Below are 24,550 nucleotides of genomic sequence, written 5' to 3' on the forward strand. Positions count from 1 at the left end.
AAATTGACCAATCTGAGACTTGCGCCTGATGGAGATGTTCAAGCGCACCTGACAGAAATGAAGTTTCTGCGTCAACAGATGGTGGAACGCAATTTCCGTCTTCAGGAGGAAGTGTTTTGCTTCATGATGATAAACAGCCTTAGCCGCACCTACAAGGTTGTTGCCAGTCAGCTTGGTTCCCTACCGGCCGCGCAGCTGACCGCGGAGAGAGTTTGTGCTGTGGTCCTGAATAAACACGACAGACTTGCTGCACTGGAAGAAAAAGACAGGGGGAGGGAAGAACAGAGTTCTAATTCCCCCACTGCTGATGCTACTAGAGAGCATGGAGTAGCATTGAGTGCTGTCCGATGCTACAATCGTGGACAGACTGGGCATCTACAGCGAAACTGTAAGAAGCCGCGCCAGTCAAGAAGAGCAAAGAGCAGCTCTACGAAGCCTGAGGCGTCAGGCAAAAGCCGTACCAAGTGCCAGGTGAAACCTGCAAAGGCTATGATGGCGAAAGGAACCACGCCAGATGTTGGGAACTCGTTCATAATCGACACGGGCTGTACAAAACATTTGTGCCCGCACAGAGGACTGTTTTCGACGTTGAAGAAGCAAAGCTTCACTGTGAAACAGGCCAACGGTCAGGAGTTGGAAGCGACTGGAATTGGGACTGTGTATCTTGAGAGTCTGAACTTGACTATAAGTGAAGTTTACCTGGTTCCAGAACTGAGATTTAATCTGCTGAGCGTGTCGCAGATTGCAAAGAAAGGACTGAAACTGTCCTATGATGCTAAAAGCTGCAAGATCTACAAAGATGGAGAACTGTTTCTTACTGCCAAAGAGAAAGATGGACTGTATTTGTTGACTTTTGATCAAAGTGATTACATGAAATGTAATTCTTCTGTTTCTAACGAAATCTCTCTTGCAGGTGTGACCAGTGTGAGCACCAGGAAGGTGACTAAGACCAAGAAGGTCGACAGAGCATTTCAGCGGGTGTATGCTGATGTGATTGGTCCTCTAGAACCATCTAGAGGCGGTGCAAAATATTACCTTTTGTGTGTGGATTGTTTCACAAATTATTCTTGGGTTTATATGATGGAGAAACCGCAAGAAACTTTAGAAAAGTTTCAGGAGTTTTGTGACAAGGTTAAAAGTATGCATGATGCTAACATTGATTGTCTTTTCACAGATGAGAAGCAAATTTTTCTGTTGCAGAAGTTTCAGAAGTTCCTGGATGGAAAAGGGATAGACCATAAAGTTGCAGTTTCACAAGAAGCGTGGAACAGGGGGGTCTGTGTAAAAGTGAACAAAGAATTGCAAAAGGGAATGAATGCGCAATTGCTGAGTTCACATTTGCCACATGTATATTGGGCCGAATCGCTAGCGTCCTATCTTCATGTGTGGCTGAGAAAAGTCTCAACAGAGTTGGGATGTTCTCCTTTTGAGAAGCTGTTCAATAGAAAACCTTCTGTTGCCTATTTTAAGGTTTTCGGGTCTCATGTGAGAACAGAAGCTCCAGGTGGAGTAAAGAATGCCAGAGGCATTTTTGTGGGTTATGAAAAAGGTCTCTACAGAGTAATTTTGTCTGAATCTGGTCAGGTGATTCTCACAAAGTTCCTAGAGAGTGCTCCAAAGCAAGAGCGGATAGTACAGACATTTCCCACAGGAAACGATTCTGATGATGATGATGATGATGAGTTTGATCTTATTGAGTTCAGTAGTACTGATGATGACAGTGAGAGCTCAGAGAGTTCAGTTGTAACAGTCATTGAGAGGAAATCTCACACAATGGATAGACCTTCACAGGTGAAGGAAGAACCACTGATTGCTACTGGTTCTCAACAGAGTCCAAAGGTTGAACCAGTGAGCACAGAGGATCAGAACCTCTTACGTAGGTCTGAGAGAGCAACGAAGGGTGTACCACCCAAGAGGTATTCAAAGGAGTTTGCTAACCTTGCATATGTTGCTATTGTAAACGACCAAGGACAGATTGAAGCTGTGTCTGAGTCAGAGACAAAGGCACAACAGAGAGTTGTTAACCGAGGTAATGCGAAGTCACACAACCAGAGAGGTACATTGGTTAAACCAGTGGCGGGTAGTTCCAAGGGTGGAACTGAAACAACAGGGGAATGTTATAAATATAACAACTGTTTGTTTTCTTCTCTGGATGACGCTTTGCTCGCAGCACACATTGATACTTTAGGGGGAGTATGTTACCATAAAGCACCAATGCTGCAGCAAGCAAAGGCTCTAGCAGCTCAGCCAGCTGCTTGTGGCTGGAAAGCCAGACAGGATGTTTGTGACTGTTGCCATGGGAACAAAGGGGCAGTCCATTCTGTACTGAGCACCGGATGTTAGCTCAGTGTGTGTGTGTCATATGACCCGTACTGGATGTACTTGGGAGGAGTTTCTTCTTGCTGTTGTTGAGTGCAGACATGATTCTCTGTACTGATGTAAGAGGCAGAAATAAATGATGTAAATAGTTTTCTGTCTGCTTCTTTCCCCTCCCTGGGGACACCAAAGGGGAGAGAAGAAGAACGGTGTGTTCCTCTCATACATCTGAGAAGAATCGCCGGACCTCGCCTGCTTATCAGCAGAGTGGAGACGCGGGGAGGTCGACAGGAATATCTGCCGGTGCCTACGCTGTGGCACATTCCTCTGACCCAGGCAGAATTCCAACAGGGGGGAGGATAGAGATGAAACAGCAGAGCACCTGAGACAAGAGCTCCAGGACCTCAAGAGGCTGCAAAAGTTTGCCTGCAGACTTTTAAGGAACCCCGGGACACACTTATTAGCCTATGTGGTGCAGCTGAACGAGACAGCAAAGTGAAGCAGGCCCTGGGACCCAGGCCTCTGAACTATCTGCAGGACAAAATGTACGGATGTGCCTCTGACCGGGATTACGTACAAGGTCTTTTTATTTATATATAGCTTATATGTTATTTACATATTAGCACAGGACCTGGTTAGCTGAAGAACTGTCTGCCCCTGTATAGACCTGGTAGATCGCTGAGATCATCAGGGATGTTGTTGTAAGTAGCAACGTGTGTTAATAGGCCATCATATGGCTGTGACCTGTAAAGGGCATTGTCTGCCAATGCCCATGTTCTCTGGAATGTTTTCCCTCAGTGCTGTATGGGAAAAACCATTCAGGCTACTAGTTTCTGGTGTCATTTGAACACACACCTTTTTCTCAGGTTCCTCCTGATTATTAAAGTTGGACCATGCCCTTTTTCCTTTGTGATAATGGTTTATGGTACTGCTGTAGTTTTTACTGCAGTTTTTAGTAGCCTGTCCTGATGGTTTTATTGCATATTTTTGTGATTTTTTTTCTTCTTCTTTAGCTGTTGTATACCACTTTAAGGTCCCTGCTCCTGCCCAGCTCCTGCCAACCTAGCAGTTCGAAAGCACGTCAAAGATAAATAGATACCACAAGTAGATAAATAGGTACCACTCCGGCGGGAAGGTAAACAGCATTTCCTTGTGCTGCTCTGGTTCGCCAGAAGCGGCTTAGTCATGCTGGCCACATGACCCGGAAAAACTGTCTGAGGACAAACACCGGCTCCCTCGGCCTATAGAGTGGGATGAGTGCTGCAACCCCAGAGTCATCTGCAACTGGACCTAACGGTCAGGGGTACCTTTACCTTTACACCGCTTAAGAGATTTTGAGCGACCAAAATTGTTTTGAATAAAATAAAATGTGTCTGTGTCTTAGCAGAGCCTTAGCTATTTAAAATTTCATCTTTCTGCCAGGTTATTACATTGCTGCTACCACTGCCACCACATACTGCTAATGTAAACGATCTCCAGCCTTTGATTATATGAACTCCTAATTATCCAAATGTGTTTTTATGTCCTACAGGCCATTTGGATAAGTGCTGCTGCACAGTATTTGAAATAAGAATAATTGAATTCACACTTGTTCCTCCTTTGTTAAGAACTGGATGTAACCATGGTAACCACTGGCAAGCACTGACGTTTCCCCTTGGGACTACTTTATAGATCTAGTGTTGCATAATCAGAGTAGTTATTAAATTCTGATAGGAACTTCAAGGGCTACATAGTGCTGTCTCTCTTCCCCGCCCAAATGAAATCGTTGTCAAACATGTGTGCTCTGTTGCTTTCTGCTTCCTTCCATTGGTGCCAATGTGCCACATCTATGTATCTGGAGTTAGATGTCAACTCTGTAAAGGAAACAAGCAGGTGTGCAGAGCAAGGTAAACACAGCGCTGCAAGCGACTCACATTACTACGAAGGAAGGAGCACAAAATTCCACCCAAGGGAAGGAGCAGCTGCAGCAAACACCAACTGCAGGAAAGACGGCTCTGAGAAGCCAGATAGTTACACCCACCCACGTGATGGGCTTGATCCAAAATGGAGAGGGGAGAGGCAGCTATTTGCAAAACACAGAATACAGAGGTGATCTGTTGTGGGTCTCTGATGCCTCTTGTTAAGCCTTTAGGACACAGCAGATGCAAACTACAGGAACTCAGGCGTCTCCATGGCAGAAATTTGAAGAGAGAAGGTACCTGAGAAGTGCAAGTGGACTTCATCGTAGCATCCCATGCACAACTTTCAGGCTGCCTGGGCTTTGTTGTAGCTCAGAGGTCAGCAAACATTTTCAGCAGGGGGCCAGTCCACTGTTCCTCAGACCTTGTAGGGGGGCGGACTATATTTTGGAAAAAAATACGAACGAATTCCTATGCCCCACAAATAAAAGCACACGTTCTACTCATGTAAAAACACCAGGCAGGCTCCACAAATAACCCAGAGATGCATTTTAAATAAAAGGACACATTCTACTCATGTAAAAACATGGTGATTCCCGGACCGTCCACAGACCGGATTGAGAAGGCGATTGGGCTGGATCTGGCCCCCAGGCCTTAGTTTGCCTACCCATGTTGTATCTCTCTCTCTCTCTCTCTCTCTCTCTCTCTCTCTCTCTCTCTCTCTCTCCCCCTACACACACACACACACACACTCTCTCTCTCATGCTGTCTGTGCAACCTACCATATTTTTTGCTCTATAAGACTCACTTTTTCCCTCCCAAAAAGTAAGGGGAAATGTGTGTACGTCTTATGGAGTGAATACAGGCTGCGCAGCTATCCCAGAAGCCAGAACAGCAAGAGGGATCGCTGCGCAGCCATCCCTCTTGCTGCTCTGGCTTCTGAGATTCAGAATATTATTTTTTCTTGTTTTCCTCCTCCAAAAACTAGGTGTGTCTTATGGTCTGGTGCGTCTTATAGAGCGAAAAATAAGATAAGCCCCGCTCATGCAGATGTGGAATAGACTGGGAGCAGTAACAGCAAAAAGCAAGGTCTTCACTGGGGCTGAGACCGTGCCACTTCCATTCTAGCCCACTGAGACTTCTCCTGTAGATGGAAACAGGTGGGATAAGCTTTGCACTGTGTCTGGCTTCAAAACTTTTTGCATCTAGCAGTAATGAAAAGGACAGGGGAAGCGGTGTGGGTTGTGGGGGGGGGGGGGGGAGAGACGGAAAGCCTGCTAAGTGCTCCATAACTCAAGGACCGGTTATCAGGTTCTCCGCAAAGCCCCCTTCAGAGTGTTCAGAGCCCATTTTTTCAACCCCAAGCTGTGCTGTGATAGACCATCATTCAAGGACCGTGACAGCTTGGGTGGGCGGGCAAAGAAAATTATCTGTACTCAGCAGCGTTGAGTGAGAGCTTCCCCAAGTTCCCGCAGTTAGGCAGCCCCGAGAAAAGTCTCAAGAGGTGGAACTGATCGTTCTTAACTTGCTGCAATTATTTCAATTTCATACATCTCTCTCGCTTTTGAGAGCAAACGGGCTCCAAAGAAGCCTACCGATTAGCCACAAACTCCAGCACTCAGGAAAGTAAGAGCTTCTGTAAACGGAATGGAATGAAGCTCAGCAGGTTTCGTCCACCATTTGTTCAGTCTACTTAGTCACTGATAAGATTAAATCTGCCTCAGAAGAAGGAAGAGGGAGGGAAGAACAATTTCTGCAATGGTTCCTTTCCGCGGGGGGGGGGGGAGGACTCCTCCCCTAAGTGCCATATCCCACATCTAGCTGCGGTTGCTCAACGACAAAGGAATGGAATTTGGCACGTGCTCAGAGGAACTGTGTCCTGCTATTCCTTCACACGTGTTTCAGTGATACATCTTGGCAACTAAATCAAGCTCTGCTGAGCTCAGAGTTTCTGCAATTTGTGGGGAGTGAGGCACCCGTACAATGAAGAATAATACACGCCATGTGATCGATCCGGTTGACTTGTCAAAGGCTGACATCTCTGACAGGCAAGTTGAGTATCTGATGAGCAAAACAATTAATGGCTGATTGTCTACTCTACCCACACACGCTGACAGTCAAGTACTTTGATGCAGGATAAGACAGCACTGCAACACTGCGTAACAGCAATTCACACTCATTTAGCAGGGGCTACACAGCCATAAAGACAGTTGCAAAAATAAGGGGTTTTCACTTTGAAGTGTAGCATTATGTCAATAATTTTTCAAGAGAGTGTCATTTCCCCTCCTCCAAAAGGTAATTAGCTACTTGCAGGCTTTATGGGTGCAGGCTCTGCTGGACAGTAAACTCTTGGGAGTTTGCTTATTCATATGGTATTCTGCACTCCTTATCACAGCCCAGCAGCAAATTAAAACAAGCGAGAGAAGCCAAATATCAAGATCGGGAGCCCAGCAGGAAAGAATGTTACTCCTTTCTTCCTAACTTATTCTATGTCTATAGATTTCAGCCAATATATTCTGCAAAATTCCAATGAGTTGTATCCAACCAAGTTACTCTCAGAGTAACAACAACAACAACAACAACAACAACAACAATAATAATCAATTTATTATTTATATGCCACCCATCTGACGGGTAGCTACCCCAGCCACTCTGGGCAGCTTCCAACAAATTAAAATACAGTAAAACATCAAACAGTAAAAACTTCCCTATACAGTGGACACGTTGAAATTAATGTAGCTAAATGAGTCGTGCCCATTACTCAGATGAAGGGCAGTATACAGATATAATAAATAATAATTTTCAATGAGCCTACTCTGAGCAGGACCAACATGGAATACAGCCCAATAATTTTTTAACAAATAGATCATGTGGGTTTTATTTGGAATTCCCAATATACCCTCACCCCCCAAAAAAATGTTATTTTCTTTTCTGCATTATAGAAGATATCCTCTGACTTTAGCTAACAAGAGCAGCCCAGACAAATCTCAACACAAGAGGAAGGAGTGCAAACATATCTGACAGTTACCTGGATAACTGAACTACCTGGGGGAACACTTGTCAAAAGGACATTCTGTATATTCTCCTTGTTTGCATTTGAAAAGACTCAAAACTGGATCTGGAAGACCACATCAAGTCGGAAGCCAAGCTCTTCACAACTATAACAACCTATCGGCTCGGGCCTGCTTCAAACATTATGGGCAACTACACTGAATGCGATGGTATACACCAGGCACGTCCAACTCCCAAGAGACTGGGATCTACTACCAGTATTAAAAAAAACTGCCAGTGATCTACTCATTGTCATTGGAGGGAGGAGGAGCATGTGTGGGGGTTTTTGGGGGGGAGGCCAGTTGTTGACACGACAGAGGGACAGAGCGAGGGGGCCGTGGGCAGAGACAATCACGTGGTCTAACAGCGTCCAGCGATCGACCATGATCAACTGCGATCTCCAGCTGATCTACCTGTCAATCACAGTCGACCGGTTGGACATCACTGGTATACACACTTAACCCATACTATCTCAATTGGTCTGGTCAGTCTGCAGATTCCCATTGCATGGAGTTGGGTTTCACGGAAGAGAGGGCTATCGAGGGCTACTAGACATGAGAACTACACTCTGACTCCACAACTGAAGGCAGCGACGCTCCTGAACCCCCGTTAATGGAAACCACAGGATGGGAAAGAGATGCTCTTGTGCTCAGGTCTTGCTTGCTGGTTTTCCACCAGCATCTAGTTGGCCACTGCGAGAACAGGATGCTGGATTGGATGGGCCGTTGGCCTGATTCAGCAGGCTCTTCATGTCAGGAATGCATGCAGGAGCAAGGCCCTGTGACCAGTAGGGCTTCGCAGGACTGGGGCCTTCCTAAGTTTGTTCTGGAGAGGCAAGGCGCGGCCGCACAGGTGAGGCCGCTTGGTAACTCACTTCACCTGGTGGCAAGAGCCGGGAAGGGATATAAGGTCAGCATTTCCCTTTGGCTCTTTGCCACAGCAACACGTTTCCTGCCTTGCTGCGTTTGGCTTATTGCTTCCTGATCCTCGGACCTCGGCTTCTTGACTCCTTGCTCCTCGACCCTCGGACCCTTGACTTCATGACTCCTTGGCTTCTCGACCTTTGGACCCTTGACTTCATGACTCCTTGCTTCCCGACCCTCGGACCCCTGGCTTCTCGTTTCCTGCTCCCACCCCGCCATCTTGCCCCCGGTCCCAACATCCTTAGCCAGGACTTCAATCGCCCATAGACCGGACCGTGACACTTCTTAGGTTCTGATGGCGGCATGGACACTTATGCCACAGACAACCTTTCTGAATTGCTCTTCGTTCATATATAATGAATGGTGCATTTTGCTAATTTTAGACTTCGGACTTCAGGGTCTTATGGGAACTGTGCTCTTTATATGGTTGTATGCAATACTCCACCTACTTCAATATATGGTAAGTCCTACCTTTGCCTCAAAGTCCTGCCCTGATGGTGCCATTGTGAGTGCCTTATTTCAAAGGCTCCAAGCAAGTAACATTCTCTTATCTAAATAAATAAATAAAAATTGTCCAGGACCACCTTAGAGACCAGCTAAGTATGTTCTGGGTATAAGCTTTCGTGTGCATGCTTATACCCAGAACATACTTAGTTGGTTTCTAAGGTGCTACTGGACAATTTTTTTATTTATTTTGACTGTGTCAGACCAACATGGCTACCTACCTGAATCTATTCTCTTATCAAATTATTCCACCCTCCAAAGTAGGTCATTGATTTATTTGTACCTACACCTATTCCTCACTCTTCAACTCCAAAGAGTTTCCAAGGCAGCAGGGAGTGTTCTTTGGGAATAAAAATCACCACAAATCCCCCCAGTCTTTGCACTACTATTGTCGGTTGACACTTAGGGACAGGCCAATGGCTCAACAATAGAGGAGCTGCTTTTCATGGCCATGGACCGGGGTTTGATCCTGACAACTCCAACTGAAAGGGCCTCAACACCTGGACTGGGAAAGACAAGTGGCTGAGCATGTAATGATTTTTGTTTTCCATCCTTATTGATTTTCAGTGCTGGACTGCAAAGTCCAGGACCAGCGCTCTTGTCTGGTTTCCTCATTACCTTGGTTTACAACCATAATCTGTTCTGGAGGTCTGTTTGTAAACCAAAACAGGTTGTAACCCAAGGTACACTTTCGCCAACGGGGCTTCCAAAAAAAATTTGTTCGTAATCCCCCCCCCCAAAAAAAGGGTTGTAACCCCAAAAAAGTTCATAAACCGAGACACGCACTTCCGGGTTTGACGTGTTTGTAATCCAAAACGTATGCAAACCAGACTGTTCGCAAACCAAGGTGCCACTGTAGTTGGAATGCAATACTCTCAAGAGGCAACACATGACAGTGTCCCTTCCTTGGGTTCTTAGGGTGAAGTTGCAATATCAAAGACCACTTGGTTCTGGGTGTTTGGTATTGTCTCCCTGCCTCCTGTCCCCACAGGCAGGCATCACATTCATTCATAAAAATATTTATATACCGCTATATCACAAAAATACAGTGGTACCTTGGTTCTCAAATGCCTTGGTACTCAAACAACTTAGAACCCAAACACTGCAAACCCAGAAGTTTGTATTCTGGTTTCAGAACTTCCAATTTGAGTGCCACACTTCCGTTTTGAGTGTTACGCTGTGGTCTGTCTGTTTTTGCTATTTATTTTGCGTTTTGTGGCTTTTTTTGGTTTTGTTTTGTTTCTGTGACTGTGTGGAACCCAGTTCAGCTACTGACTGACTGCAGTACATTATTTATTGCTTTCATTTTATGGATCAATGGTCTCGTTAGATAGTAAAATTCATGTTAAATTGCTGTTTTAGGGGTTGTTTTTAAAAGCCTGGAACAGATTAATCCATTTTGCATTACTTTCTATGGGAAAGCGCACCTTGGTTCTGAAACGCTTTGGTTTTGGAATGGACTTCCGGAACAGATTAAGTTTAAGAACCAAGGTACCACTGTATATCAACGCAGTTTACAACACCAAAAATAAGATGAAGCCATACAATGAAAGCAGAGAAAGCTAAAAACAAAGATCAGTAACCCATTGTGGGAGATAGGTTCGTAATTGCCTGCATAGGCCTGACAGAATAGAAAAGTTTTCAGCAGGCTTTTAAAAGTTGGCACAGAAGGCATCTACTGGCAGAGTATTCCACAGGCCTGGGCCAATGGCATTAAAGGTACAGATCCTGCAAGTGGAGAGTGTTGGGTTTTCTTAATATTGATGTGGTCAGTGGTGCTACTCAGAGGTGTGTGTTTGTAATTATAACCTGCATGGCGGCACATCTGTGAGCTCTTAACAATTCAACACACCTGTAGTATCTTAACAATTTAACTAAATAGCAGGGGGAGTTTACCTGCTGCACCGAATGCAGCGATGTGATAGGGTAATTGATTATTTTGAAAACTGTATTTAAGCTGACCAACTGCTTGGTATTCTGCTGGCTGGTGTAGAGTTGCAGCTGTTTGATGATTATTTAAAAATAAAGTAAGCAGAGATATTGCGGGCAAGTTTTTATCCCATCGCCCCAGTCGTTGCACAAGCTCGGTTGGCGAAAAAAGTCCAACAGAGAGGTGCCTGTAATACATAACCAAAAAGAAGCCACAGTGTGCCTCACTATAAAGAGCAACCATATTAAAAATACTAAGCATTTCTAAGAGCACTTTTAGAGTCCTCCTGAGATACACACATTATCTCAATAATCCTTACAATCTGTGCTTTTCTTTTCAGGAGGTACTTAAGGGGTACGCAATACCGACACCTCTTTTTTGTGGTTAAAAAGTGTAACACTTACTGTAACAGCTTCATGGTGAGCACTGGCACCTATTTCTCTAGAAAAGAAAGCACTGCTTACAGTGTCCATGGAACTAGAACTGGTATAATTGCCCCCATATTGTAGGTGGCTAGAAGGCAAACTGAGGCTTTCCCAAGGGCACTGAGTGAGCTCATGGCAAAAGCAAGGTTTGAACCAAGGGTGTGTCACGATCCACAGCTCAGATTCTTAGATACTCTGCTATACCAATTACTTCAACTTAAGTGAGTTAGGTAACATGTTTTAATGCAAGTAAGTGGTGTTGACCAAACTCACAACAGCACACCGCATTCAATGCCCCTCGTTTCATAGAGGAGCCCACATATTTAATTCAAAGCAGGTTCTTGGCCTACAATATTTTCCAATCAATTTCTTAGCTGACAGACTTGCTGGCTAAGTAGCTCTCTGCTCTTCCAAGATGACAAGGGGGAGAAAGGTATGGACTTTCTTGCTGCCTGGATACCTGGGGAGAAAGCCCAAGATAGAGATCCTGCAGCTATCTAACCAGTTCAATTTCTAATGCACATTTTCTTGATGCACCGATGCAGACAGTTTTCTGAAGTCTTCCTGCGCTCTGATTATCCAATTTATTTTCCTTTCGGGAGGAGAATTAATTGGCATCCGAATACTGAAGCTGTTGGGGGGTATCACGGGCTGAATGCTTTATGAATGCACATCTGAGACCAAATGTCCTCAGCACTGCATTACTCTTAATGGGATGTGCATTTGCTTCCACAACTAGCCACACACAAGAGAACTGGACTGGGGTGTATGTGGGCAAAGACTAACATCCAGCCTAAGCAAGCAAAGCAATCACTTCCAGACCCTATTCTTGTCAGGGTTGGAGAACCTGTGACCCTCCAGATATTGTGGGACTCCAACTCCCAACAGCCCCAGCCAGTCAGGGATGATGGGAATTGTAGTCCAGCAAGATCTGGAGGGCCACATGCTTCCTATCCCCTGGTCTACAAACAAGTGCTTGGCCTGCCAATTCAACTTTGTTCTTCTCTTCTACACAGGCCCAACTGCACATGTGCTTATGCATGAAAGGCAAGTCATCAAAACGGAAACCGTGGCACTCATTTGTCAATGTAAAATGTGCACCCATGTGCACTAGCTTGTGGCTATAATGTGCAACAATCTGTGCAACAGTGGAGGGTTTTTTCAGTGGTGGTGATGGGGAGAATAAGGACACAAAGGGAAGGACAGCCAAGAAACTCCATGGACATTCCATATATCTCTGAGGCTGATGGAGTTAAGAGGCGACGCAGAAAATTCCATGGAAATAAAATATCAGGTTTTTCAGATTCCTGGTCTAGGAAGTGACACACAGTGGGACTATGTGAGACCAAGCACTCTGCTAACGAAGCCCCAGGGTCAATAGAAGGATCCTTATGGGAGAAGGGCTACACTTAACAAACAAAATAGGCCAATCACACAGCTAGCAATTCACTTTATCCTTATCCCTATGCAGCTTGAAGTTGCTATTATACTTATGGGAACTGAAAGTTAGCATATTAGGAATCCATCAAGCTTATTCATGACAAGTCACAGAAAACATTATCAATGTGTTACTGCTAAGAGAAGCGGGGGAGCTCTCCAAGCACCATACTCCTGAGATCATCATAATGCTGGAAAGCGACTCCTTTCTGCAAAGGAAGAAAGGAGAACTGGTGATTGCATCATCCTGTGCCCTTTGGACAACCTTTGGGTTCTAATGTCATTGCTGGAAAAATAAGGGAAGTCAAATGGATTTAGCACAAAATATGCTCACAGGACAGAATGTGAAGCACAACTTTAAAAACTGAGGAGCAGAGAGCAGGAAGCACCGATCCTAGCTTTCATTTCACACTGTTTCTGGAAACCATTAACATGGTCCAGAAAAGGGAGAACTCTCAAGGCAGTTTCCAAACTGAGGCTAGATCAGACCAACCTGAGAGGATTTCCAAGGTATCACTGGCATCTCTGCCAGTTTTTTAAAAAGCAATTGAACAGGCACACACAGCAGTTCATAAACATCACAGGCCAAGAAAGCATGGCCTCATTTTTGCAGGAACAAATGGCTCGCTGTGGCAAGATGGGAGATAAAGAGAGTCCGCACACAGGAGTCCAAAGTACTGAAATTTATAGTGCAAAAAGGACATTAAACAAAGAACTTAAATGCAAAGCCTGAACTATATATTATTAACATCTCTCCCCCCCCCCCAATACCTACTTCAGAAGCACTTTCACACTGGGTATTAGCCACAGAGAGTCAATTGTGCTGCTTGTGTCTGTCTACACAACTTCAACTGGTTTGAAACAGGTGTAACATATCATGATTCTCTTAATGCACACTAGTAGTTGCAGTTTTGTGAGGCTGCAAAGAATGCAAAATTCATAACATTTTCACCAAATCTCTGTTCCCAGGCTTCCCGTTTAAGGGGAATGAAAACATAAAAGCTATTTTACTTTGGTAGTATAGGTAAAGGGACCCCTGACCATTAGGCCCAGTCGTGACTGACTCTGGGGTTGCGGCGCTCATCTCGCTTTATTGGCCGAGGGAGCCTGCGTACAGCTTCCAGGTCATGTGGCCAGCATGACTAAGCCGCTTCTGGTGAACCAGAGCAGTGCACGGAAACGCCGTTTACCTTCCCGCCGGAGCGGTACCTATTTATCTACTTGCACTTTGACGTGCTTTTGAACTGCTAAGTTGGCAGGAGCAGGGATCGAGCAACGGGAGCTCACCCCGTCGCGGGAATTCAAACCGCCGACCTTCTGATCGGCAAGCCCTAGGCTCTGTGGTTTAACCCACAGCGCCACCTGCGTCCCTACTTTGGTAGTATAGATGCGTGCTTTCTCTCCAGGGTAGTTACTGCTGGATACGTAGTCTGTTGAGGACTTGAAGAAGAGCTGGAACATATGTGTTGGCAACATACAGGTACATCTCCCCCACTCTGGCAAAGGTTCTCTGCTTTCAATGCAAGTTTTATTGTAGCCTCGCTTTCATTTATTTATTTATAAAATGTGTTAGGCTCCTGTCTATTAAATAACCCCAGAAACATGCAATTTATAAGACAAAGAAACAGTTCCTTAAGCAAACCAAGATGATAAAGGAAAAACAGCAGGAGCTGCCGCAGAAAACAAAGGACTCAGACATTCAAAAAGGCCTTCTTTAAGACGACTGTTTTGACTGGACTGCGTAATGAATAAGGCAACAACGAAGCCAAGCAGATTGCCTGGAAACAGACCTACACTGCCTTAATTTCCATGCTGGAGAAAAGAAGGGATAATAATGAAACAAACAAAACCCCTCTTTGGTTAAACACTTCGAAAGAGGCAGCACCATAACGAAGAACCTCTTGCTTTCAAACCTCACAATACTAACCTCCGCAACTAAGAGGAAGCAGAGCAGGAGAATGGAGAGATGGATTTGGGGCAGGGGTAGGAAGCCTCTGGCCTTCCAGGCATTGCCAGAATACAATTCCCACCATCCCTGACCATTCGCCAGGCTGGAGTCCAACAACATTTGGAAGACTGCAGGTTCCCCACCCACAATTCAGGGTGTTCGTTGCCACTGGTGCCACATTTAATGTCCAATGACCAATCTTCTCACTCAGGGTGGGGCAACTTAATAGGATGACTTTTGGGGGGGAGCCCATAACCCAGTGCAAGTCATCTGAACGTGCCTAGGAGTCAACCCCTGGCCTCCATTTAGAAAAAGCTATTGGAAAGCTGCTGCCAGATGAGAGAATGTACTGGGTTAGGAGAACCAAGGATCTGACTCGTTACAAGGCAGCTCCATAGGTCCAAAGTCATTCTCATTTTGCCCATCCTGGTTCCAGTACAAATCTTTGTGCGTTTCCTCGTACACACAAGCCTCTGCCTCCCACACCTGCAGAGCATCTTGAATTTTCTATCTCCAAACTAACAGTGATCTATGCATCATAACCATGCATCTAGACAAAACTTAATAAACATAGTGCTGTGTGTCCATGCTGGGTGTAGGAGAATCTTAAGACAGGGATAATAAAAGCAGCTGGACTTAACTTCTGCTCAAAAATTACCTTTTCTGGAATGGGTCCAATGGCACAAATGCACTTTTTTTTTTTTTAAAAAGGGGAGTTCTCACAGGGAAAGAGCAGCAGCAACACAGCGGTCAGGGAAAAGAGCTCTTGAGTCTCATCTCCAGGCCAGGCACAGGAACGTCTGTACAGTGCGGTACAGGAGCTTTTTGCACAAAAGTTAAAAATGAAGGGTGGAAATGGAGAGCTAAACAGGAGCAAAAGGTTTCAGCGCCACTGGACGCCATGCACCACCTCAATGCCACACGATTGCCAGCAGGAAACCATGCAAACCACCAGCCATCTAGGCACATCTGTGAAGGTCTGCATTGTGTATCAAAAGGGCGCAAGCCTAATGCAAAACCGCACACAAGCTAAACTGCTACACAATATGGCGCACACATATTAATGCATCTTATCAGACTGCAGGCACTCATGGCTCCAAGTCTGGAACAAATCATTGCTTTGGTGCAGCTATATCCAGCCGCGCACTTCCACTGCATGCTGTGTAGCAACTGTTACATACAGCTATTTGTGCCAATTCTGCTTCCCCAGCACGTGGAACTCTGTCAGAGACACGTTAGCATAACGCAAGCGGTACGTTTTGGCTGTTACGGGCAGACTTGCTCACGGTGCTTCTAAGTCCTCAGCCACAAAACACTGCTGATAATCCACTGAAGTGATCAAAAACAGCAAGACCACTCCCCCTGCCTTTTTTTTTTAACTGCGTGCTTTAAAAATGTGCCTTCGACATTTCTCGAGCCTCAAGCCAGATCATGGAGTCCAACATTCCTCACTCAGCAATTGTTTAGAACTTGCTGATACGACAGCAGCAAATTAATTTCCACCAGAGGAAAAACTTCCTTGCTATTGTGCGGCAGCGTATTAGGAGAAAACAATCTGAAATAATTAACTTTTTTCTTCTGCTTTTAGTGCTTGTCAATGATTAGCGGGCTCAGCAGGGCTTCCCCCCTTCCAAGAACTCTTTCCCCCTCTGACCTGTTTTCCTCTTTAAGGGTCTCCCCCACGCCCCCCCAAAAAACCCCACCGTGTGCCTACTTCTGCAAGCAACGTGCAGAGAGTATCCGTGCCAAGTATGACCAATTTGAACTTTTATACGCTGATTTTCAAGGTCACTGCTGAAATGGGCAAGTTTGCACTTAACAGCATTCTCCAGAAACTACGCAGCACTACTGAATACGAGAGACAGAGAGAGAGAGAGAGAGAGAAGGGAGAGGGAGGCAAGAAGAAGCAAACTACCAAAGTTCAGCCCACAGTGAACGCCAGCTTCAATGCTGAAGGCAAAGCAGCCCGTCGCTGGCGAGATCGAGCTGTCCCTCCGCAGCTGGACATTGCCTCTGGTTTGCACGGTTACATAAACAAAGATAAGAGGCGCCGAGGGTCCTCCTCGCTGCCTCCCGCCTTGCAGCCAATGGAGAGCGCCCGGCGGGAGAGAGGTCTTGGAAGAAGGACACCCAACAGTCGGAAGCGAGAGGAACGCGGACGCCTCTCCACGGGGCTGTTGCCCTTACCTGGCCGGCTTCCAGCTAGACAAGAGCGCTCGTGGGCTGGGCGGCGGCGGCAGCAGCAGCAACCTGAGGGCTAGCATGCCGCCCCTGCAAGGCTCCCTCGCCTCCCCTCGGCTGCTCCATGTGCTCCGGGCTGCTCGGAATACATTTGGCGTGCGCTCGCTGCTGCTGCTGCGACAGGAGGAGGATTCAGCACCAGAGCCGAGCTGCTGCTGCTGCTCCTCGATCCCCACACCAGCTGACTGGATAATTAAACTAAACACATGCCGCCAGAGCCACTCCAACCCAGCGACGCTCCTGGGATCCCTGGTGCCACCTGGCAGGCTCTGGCCAAGCACAAGGGAGCGGCTCTCGGAAAAACAAGCGCGCAAAGGCGCAGAGGAGAGCGGCGGGCGAGGGCGCACGGCGGAGAGGTGCCCACGCGAAGGAGCCCCGCGAAGCAGACCCGCACCGGCTGCTCCCGTGCGCTTCCCCGGGATGCCGGAAGGGAACTGCGAGGCGGCTTCCTTGAAAGGACCGGGCAGGCGACAAAACCAGAGGAGCCACCCCCGCGTGGCAGAAGAGATCGCAGCCCAGGAGAGCAGGCAGCGGCCACGCTTCTGCAGCGGAAGGCAGTTTGGGCCGCAGCAACGACTAGACAGGCATCCTCGGATGCTGATGCTGCTTAGGTGAAAGGGATCAGTGACAAACGTGTTGCATTTGTTGCAAATAGTTACACTGCCAACTGCTCTGAAAGCCTCATTTTGGGCTCAGAAGCAGTGCAGAAACTTAATACGTAACATGGTAAGGACAACAATATGGCAAGTGGGAGGATTCCCTGGATGGAGCTGGCAGACTGGTACTGCTGGTCACCCATCCCCCAGGGCAGTATTATATTCACACACCCTATTTTGTGTCAGAGACTACCGCCATACAAAAAGGCACAAGCAGTGTTTCACACAACGCACAATTAAACATATGGAACAATCAGACAAATCCAGGGTCAACTGCTAGGCTACCAGTTATAATTGTTCAAGAGAACCTCCATGTTGCAGACAGGATGCCTCTGAATTCCAGTTGCTGGAGAGCTTCCAGTTGTCTTCACTTAAGTCCTACTTCTATGTTTCCTGGAAGCACCTGGCTTGGGACTGTTCCAAGCAAGATGCTGGACTAGACTGGTCCTGGGGCAGTTCGGCTTGCTCAGACAAAAATGGACATCTAGTCTGGCATGCTGCCTACAACAGTGGCCGGCTGCATGCTTCTAGGAAACCAACAAATATGACACAGTGGAGGCATCAGCTGTCCTTAGTATCTGGTATTTGGAGGTATAGTGCCTCTGCATGTTGAAGCTCCCTTTCCTGTTGAAGGCATACTTGGTCACTGTAACCATGTCAGGGTATTCTGCAAGATGTGCTCCCCTCTAGAGAGACTGCCCTTGAAAACAGCTTGGAAATGTCAACGGGTGAAAAATGCTGCAGTTTTCTAGTCCAAGTATATAACTGATACAGTGGTACCTCTACTTACGAATGCAACCCGTTTCGGGGTGCCATTTGCACCCCGAAAAGTCTGTAAGTAGAGCACTACCACTGTGCGTGCATGAAGCACAATAGAGCGCTTCTGCGCATGGAGAACCAGGAAGTAAACACTTCCGGGTTTGCCACATTTGTAACCTGAAAAGCCACAGCGTGAAGCAAACGTAACACAAGGTATGACTGTATTTTTAAGCTGCATTGCTTACCTAATTTGTTTCTTGGATCAGTTCAAGTTGCCAGTGCTAAACACTGAAGCCCTGAATGATCTGGAAGCAGAATGCCCAAAGGACTGCCTCCCCCTACATGTGCCTTCTCATGCGCTCAAGACAACAATTGAGGCCCCAATGCCTCCCTCCCTCCCAAACTGAGGTGGGCGGAGTTTTCATGTTATGCCACTGCAACTTTGGAATGACTTTCCAAGAGAGATCCACCTGGCTTGATCTGTGTCCTCCTATTGATGGAGGGAGGAAACAAGCTAGGGAGATGCTAGCTGCTGGTTGCTATGGTTTTGGTGCTTTGCATGCTGCATTTTTAATGTTTTCGTATAATTACTTTTATATTGATTTTTTAAAAATGAGATTAAAAAAAAAAACTTTCTATGGCAACCTAGGAGAAGGATAGAACAGTACTGAAAATAAATAAAATAAGCTTAGTGATAATTGAGAATAATGCTGGTCTCTTCTTAAACATGCTGGACCACGGTATCAACTTTGACATTTCAGATGAAACAAGTTGGTAAAGCACAAGCAAAATAGAACTCCCACATGCACACTTGGGATTGTGACCTGGGTGTCTTACAGCAACAAGAGGAGTGGTTGCATAGTTAGTTTGCCACTCTAAAATGGCCCACCTGTCCTTAAAATGACGCTGTTGAGCCCCAACTGTGCTCTGCACTGGCTTTCCACAGCCCTCTAGGCACAAGTTTAAGTTGGCGGTTTGGTTTTTTTCAGGCCTCAAATGCAGGTTTGCACATACCCGTGAGATCAGCACATCCTATGGTTCTGTCCCCGTCAGCATACGATGGTTTATTGACAATGGAGCCTTTCCACAGGAATCAAACCGAGTGAAGCCCTTTGTGATGAGACACTGGAGGCTGCAAAGTAGAGGAAGAAGCAGGAAGTGTCGTAGCCCAGATCCACCCTTGTCCGCACCAGGTAGACTTCTGGTTCCTGCTCACCTGGCCAGGCATAAATCCTTCCTGGGTCTTTTACCTGCCTGCCAACCTCTACTGTGACTCCTGGAACCTGTCTTTAATGGATTATCTAAACCTGGGAAACCTCTTTTTTAATACTTGGACTGAGGCTATGGTATTGAGAAGGGTGGGTCAACCTTTCCTCCCTGTGCTGTTTCTTCAATTTAAAGCTGTCTCCAACCTGTCATTAGTTGCAGATAGGAACGGCCCAACCAAGAGGCAAGGTGCGACAGCTGCCTCGGGCAGCAGAATCCACCAGGGGCAGCAGATCCCCATGTTGATCTTTCTTTCCCCACCATGTTCCTGATATAGATGTTCCTTCACCCCTTCTTCCCTGGCAGGGAGGGAAGCACCATTTTGGGGTGTGCCTCAGGTGCCAAAATGTCTCGGGCTGGCCCTGGTTGCAGAAAAGTGAAAATGTCGAGTGGAAGATGCCACCAGCTTGGAAGGCTTTAAAAGATGATTGGATTGGACAAGTTCGTGGAGATTAAGGCCATCAATAGCTATTACAGTGGTACCTTGGTTCCCAAAGGCTTAGTTGTAGAACAAATCAGCGCCCGAACACCGCAAACCCAGAAGTGTTCCAGTTTGCAAACTTTTTTTGGAAGCCGAACATCCAACATGGCTTCCGCTTGAGTGCAGGAAGCTCCTGCAGCCAATCGGAAGTCACGCCTTGGTTTTTGAACGGTTTTGGGAGTTGAACCGACTCCTGGAACAGATTAAGTTCGAGAACCAAGGAACCACTATACAGTTGTACCTTGGATCCCGAACGCCTTGGCTCCCGAACAAATTTGCTCCCGAATGATCAAAACCCAGAAGTGATGTTCCAGTTTTTAAATGATTTTCAGAGGCTGAACATCTGGCGTAACTTCTGACTGGCTGCAGGAGCTTCATGCAGCCAATCAGAAGCCGCACTTTGGTTTCCGGACATTTTGGAAGTTGAACAGACTTCCGGAATGGATTCCGTTCGACTTCCAAGGTACGACTGTACTATATTTTGCTTCCATAGTCTGTTGCAGGAATGCTTCTGAATACCAGCTGCTTGGAGCCTGTTATGTACTGAGTGAATAGGATCCAAAATGCAGCAGTCTGATTGGTCCTAGAACAATGCAGCAGTATGATTGGTCTGCAGGAGCCACCCAATCCGGCTCCAGATGGAAATGAATCCACAACCTGATTGGCCTACAGGAGAATTCCGGAATTGGCCAATCACATGCAGCCCATTGCGTAAATAATGTATATAAAACAGATATTTTGAGGGGACTTTTCATGTCTCCTCACCACTATGAGCTGAATAAAGAGCATGAAATCACTTTGCGACTCTTGAGTATATTTCAGAGCCACAGGATGAGAAAGGGCTACTGTGTTTGGGTCCTGCTTGAGCGTTTCCTACAGGCCAGATGCTGGAATAGATGGACCACAGACCTGATCCTTCAGGCTCTTCTTCTGCTGGAGATTAAACCCACAAACCTTTGTATGCAAAGCCATTGCTCTATCACTGAGCAATCCCCTCACCTAAATAAGCAAATTGAGCACATCTGTTTAAAGCACTTGTATTATTCAGCCAACTCAGAGGCTTGAGGAGTCTTACAACAATGACTGAAACCACGAAGGCACACCCATTCTGCTCCTTCCCCAAATCAAGACATTTTCATTCCCCTCACCCCCTCCAGGCTCAACAGAAAGTTAAACATTGCAGGCTCTGCAGGCAAAACTAGCAAGGAAAAGGGAGAGAGGACAAATGAAAATGAAACGAAGTGCTCTTTAGGAATGCGGCAAGACTGCTCCAGACACCAAGATTGATTGCAAAAGGGGGAACATTTGCCCCAAGCAAAGGCCACAGACACTGTTCCAAGTAAAGGAGGAGAGGCATTTCTTGCTGGAGTTGGGCTTTCTGGAAAAAGCACAATTGGCAATTTGCTCATGCACACAACCAGAGGACAGGCTCTCGGGGTTGTCGTGCTGTGCTCTTCAAGAAGGAATCATAGGGACTTTGGGTGCCAAACTATGTGTTCCGCAGACTTTTGTGTAACTTCCCATGTCTCCACCCTCCAAGAAGAACAAAAAGCTGCTGTGAGAGGATGCAACATTGAGCAAAAGGACTAGTGGGTGGAGGAGAGATGGGGCTTAGTCCCTTTCTCAATGCCGGTTTCTGCTGAACTCCCAGGAGCAGGCCCGTACGGAGCTTGTCAGTGGCCTGGGATGGGAATCTCGTTAGAATGAAGTTACAAACTCAAACAAAAAAGCAGTCGGTCTCTGTTGGGGTACACAGCCAGGCCCAGAGCAAGTGCACATGGCTCCCCATCCCCTCCATAGACCTGTCCAGGAGAGGCTGATTCCCACTCATTGAGACAAGGGTGCCTTGTAGACTCCCTTGGGTGATTCTCAAGTCACTGTGTTTTTCTTTGGAGCTGGGAACTCCACCCACCAGAGACGACACTGTTGCTGTTTACATAATGAGATCCTGGGGTGAAAGAGAAGTCTGGAGGTAAGGACTCCTCAAGGACTCCTCAAGCTCCCTGGCCACATGCAAGTTGCAGGCAAGCATCCAGTCGTGCACCTAAGCTAGCCAGGTTCAGAAAGATGCTGTAATATTCAAAGTTGAGAGCCACGAGAGATAAAACGTTGGAACTTGGATGCAGAAGACCTGGATTCAAATCTCTGCTCAGCCATGAAGCTCCTTGAGCCACTCTCCTGCACCTATTTTCCATACTCAGAGGAAGTGGGATACCAATGTGATGAATTCTAGTCACCCAGCGTGCCAATGTATTTAATAAATAAATATAATAATAATAATAATAATAATAATAATAATAATAAATTAATTTATGCCCCGCCCATCTGGCTGGGTTTCCCCAGCCACTCTGGGGAGCTTCCAGCAGAATATTAAAATACAATAATTCATCAAATATTAAAAGCTAAACAGGTCATCTAACAGCCTGATTCTTTCCTACGCTTTACAATAATTCTGCAATTCACAGAAGGGAAAGGAGGAAGGACCAATTATTATGTGTGCGGAGGCCCACTTCCTAAGACCGGCCAGCTAAGCCTTCCAACGTAGCAGGTAAAGCATAAAGCATAGTTCAACCCTTAGCTGATACACAACATTTGCTGGGCACACGTCCTTTCAAACTTTAATTGGATCTGGTGACAGGGACAAATCTGGGGGTAGTACCCAACAGATACAGCTGCATGGAATGTCCCCAGATCCACTATTTCACCATACTTTGACCATGTGTGTGCACTGACGGCCCTTCCTTTTTTCTTTATCCATCTGGGGACAAAAGTACCCAAAGAGTCTTCTTGCAGTCCATGGGACTCTCAAGAGTCTCCTCCAGCACCAGAATTCAAAAGCATCCATCCTTTGGCGACCAGCCTTCTTTATGGTCCAGCTCTCACTTCCATACATCACTACTGGGAAAACCATAGCTTTAACTATACGGACCTTTGTTGGCAAGGTGATGTCTCTGCTTTTTAAGATGCTGCCTAGGTTTGTTATTGCTTTTCTCCCAAGAAGCAGGCGTCTTTTAATTTTGTGACTGCTGTCACCATCTGCAGTGATCATGGAGCCCAAGAAAGTAAAATCTCTCACTGCCTCCATTTCTTCCCCTTCCACTATTGTATTAAGTCCCAAACCATCCAAGGAAGTTTGGAGGCAAGCCAATCCCTGGGCACAGTTTAAGAATCTAAGTGGAAGGTTCACCTTTTATCAAAGGATCTCTCCCAAAATTAAAGGAATCAGAAGGGCAGAAAGCTCATCTCATGATCACAGGGTGTCTGTATTCTACTCTTCTTCTTCTTCTTCTTTTACACATTAAAGCTGTGTATATCTGAGCTCCTCTTAATGGTCTCGCTTCAGCCCCAAACACACTGTTATTGAATCTTTGATGGACAAGAGATAAACAGATGCCAAAAGGATATTCACAGTCTCTTTAGCAGCAGAGCATTTCACAACAGCCTGGCTGGTCTTTAAGTGCTGAATTCCAACTGTGGAATGCAGCGAAATCTTGCTAATCCAGCTCTTTCTTTATTCCATGCATGGTTTATTCCCTTCCCCCTCAATATGCCAGTCTCAAAAAAAAGAACACAGATTCCTGGGCAATGCCACTGAAATTCATGTCTTCCAGTCAATATTTGCATCATCAGAATTCTCCCTGCACATTATAAAACAGTAAGATTTCAGCAGGAGAAAGGATTTTCCATGCTTCATCTAACTTCTGATACCTATCAATCATGCCCACGTAACTATAACATTTAGTAGCTGTACAGTTCTCTTGAGCGTTCAAAGCATTTCACGCATGCGTGATCTAAGGAAGCCTTATGCCAGCTGCGTTAAGAACAATATTATCCCTAGCTTGCAATATTTTTGGGGAGGGAGCAACTTAGGATTCTCAGTTCCCATGCTTCACCAAGGCCCTATAATGGCTCTGATATTTTGCAATGGGTATAAATCAGGCACTCCCACTGCCACAGCCAATAAGCACTAGAGGCTTATTCTCTATGCCTGCAAGAGAAGGGCCTCCCCCAAAAAATCTCAAAACCAGGGCTGGTTCATAGGAGGGAATATGGTCTCTCAAATATCTTGGACCTAAGGCATGTAGGGCTTTGTAGGTCATAACCAACACTTTGAATTGTGCCCTGAAACAGACCTGTAGTCAGTAAAGCTGTCTCTATAATCAGCCCCAGTCAGTAATCTGGCTGCAATTCTTTGAGCCAATTGAGGTTTCTGAGCACTTTGCAAAGGAAACCCCACAATGAGCATGTTACAGTCATCCAAGTGGGATGTATACCCTTTTAAATGTATTTGTGGGAGAGAGTGGAGTAGAGGGAGGGTTCATTAGTTGGGGGGTATTCTCGTTTTTATTATGTACTTTGGGTTTTGTTTTGTTTTTCGTATTTTAATGTTGTAGACTGCCCTGAGACCTACGAATGAAGGGCGGTATACAAATAAAATAAGTAAGTAAATGTAACTTCAACGTGTGTCACTGCGGCCAAACGCTTCCACAAACATACATAAACTACACATAATTTTCCAGTTGTTTTACCTTAATCTATCTGAGTTAGATTGCAGAATAAGTACCCACATTCCTGCAAAAAAACACTTCTATTTTACCCAGGCTAAACCTGGTCCATTTTTTCAGCCTGCGCTGAGTTGTACCCTGTTTTGTGTTTATTTCAGCTGCACACTTCATAAACATGCACCCTGTATTTTTTTTTAAGGTGACTAGGCT

At 46.0% G+C, this 24,550-nt stretch overlaps 1 protein-coding gene across 6 annotated transcripts in view; it reads right to left on the reverse strand.

Moving 5' to 3' along the window:
• Nucleotides 1-24,550, reverse strand: part of NCOA1 (nuclear receptor coactivator 1) — a 316,486-nt gene that overhangs the window by 133,226 nt on the left and 158,710 nt on the right. The window contains exon 3 of one of the 6 annotated variants that reach the window (XM_081000849.1): nt 19,103-19,220. The exons of 4 other annotated variants lie outside the window; for them this stretch is intronic. The gene's annotated coding sequence lies outside the window, so the exon portion shown is untranslated. Of the gene's footprint in view, nt 1-16,619; nt 17,031-19,102; nt 19,221-24,550 lie in introns of those variants that run through there. One more of the 6 variants, XM_081000850.1, reaches the window with a different exon arrangement.

The sequence above is a fragment of the Podarcis pityusensis genome, assembly GCF_964106645.2.
Source record: "Podarcis pityusensis genome assembly, chromosome: 3".
NCBI classification, from domain to species: domain Eukaryota; kingdom Metazoa; phylum Chordata; class Lepidosauria; order Squamata; family Lacertidae; genus Podarcis; species Podarcis pityusensis.